This window comes from Diceros bicornis (assembly GCF_020826845.1).
Source record: "Diceros bicornis minor isolate mBicDic1 chromosome 1 unlocalized genomic scaffold, mDicBic1.mat.cur SUPER_1_unloc_3, whole genome shotgun sequence".
Classification (NCBI taxonomy): Eukaryota; Metazoa; Chordata; class Mammalia; order Perissodactyla; family Rhinocerotidae; genus Diceros; species Diceros bicornis.
Window position 1 is genome coordinate 811,075 of NW_026690856.1, and position 1,067 is coordinate 812,141.

The 1,067-nt window shown below is 57.4% G+C and overlaps 1 long non-coding RNA gene across 1 annotated transcript; it reads left to right on the forward strand.

The window, feature by feature from the left end:
- The first annotated feature begins 357 nt into the window (after positions 1–357).
- On the forward strand, positions 358–843 carry LOC131401565 (uncharacterized). Its single transcript, XR_009217752.1, has 3 exons — positions 358–406; positions 507–573; positions 732–843. It is a non-coding gene; the product is annotated as an uncharacterized LOC131401565 (long non-coding RNA).
- The last annotated feature ends 224 nt before the right edge of the window (positions 844–1,067 follow it).

A 1,067-nucleotide genomic window follows, 5' to 3' on the forward strand; every position in this document is an offset into this window, starting at 1 on the left:
AGAGAATCCAGTGTGCCTGCTGGGGTGTTGGTCTGGGTGAAGGAATTTAAGACTTGAGTTGGGACAGGGATGGAGTGTATGTGAGGACGAGTGTGCAAGGTGAATGGGTGTTACTGGGAGGGAGGAGGAGCTGAGCAGATATGTTGGTTCTGACTTGGGTGACCACACGGGTGGGTGGTGGTGCCACTGTGAGAGAAGACGACAGGTGATAAAGAGTGCAGGAGTCTGGTGTGGTCTCAGGCCGGCTCTCAGTGATGGCCATCGCTCTCCCTCTCGTCTTGCAGCTTTGGGGCACAACCTGAAGACCCTCACAGTCAGTGTCAGCATCTCCACCTTCTGGTATTCATCAGACAGGATCAACAGCTCAGCCACGTTCAACTCCACTGAGAGGGTCCTGCAGAGCCTGGTGAGACCCTGGTCCCAGCAGCTCCTGGTGGGTTAAATCCCACCCAGCCCCTCCCCCAACCCCTGTCCCTCCTCCTCATCTTCCTTTCCTTCCTCCCCAGCTGGATCCTTGTTGAAGAAGAGCAGCCTGGGCCCCTTCTCCTTGAGTGGCAGACTGGTCTCCCTCAGGTAAGACCCTCCCTTGAGCACTTGCCCCTAATGACCACTTTTGTGACCACCCCTCTCTCAGTTTCCCCACTCAACTCCCATTTCCTGCTTCCTGTTCGGGCCAAACCCCAGAGGTTTCAGGACCTCTCTCTAGATTCCCCACGTCCCTCTCTCCCCAGGTCTGAGAAGGATGGGGCAGCCACCAGTGTGGACGCTGTCTTCACCCACCACCCTGACCCCGTGGTCCACCATGCCTCTGTGCTGGGAGCTGAGAGTCTCCACCTGTCTGCTCTTCCTCTCAGTGGCTCCAAGCTCTGCACCCTGGAGTTTATGCATACAGAGAGAGCACCGGCTACATTTCTGGAGGATCAGCTGGAACCTCAGCAACCTGGAGCCCACATCCTCGGAGTACACCGCCCCGCAGAGAGACACCCAGGACCAGGTGGGGTCTCCCCTCTCCCATCTCTCCTTGCCCTGAGAGCACCCTCATTCCTCTGCCTGACTTACATCTGTTA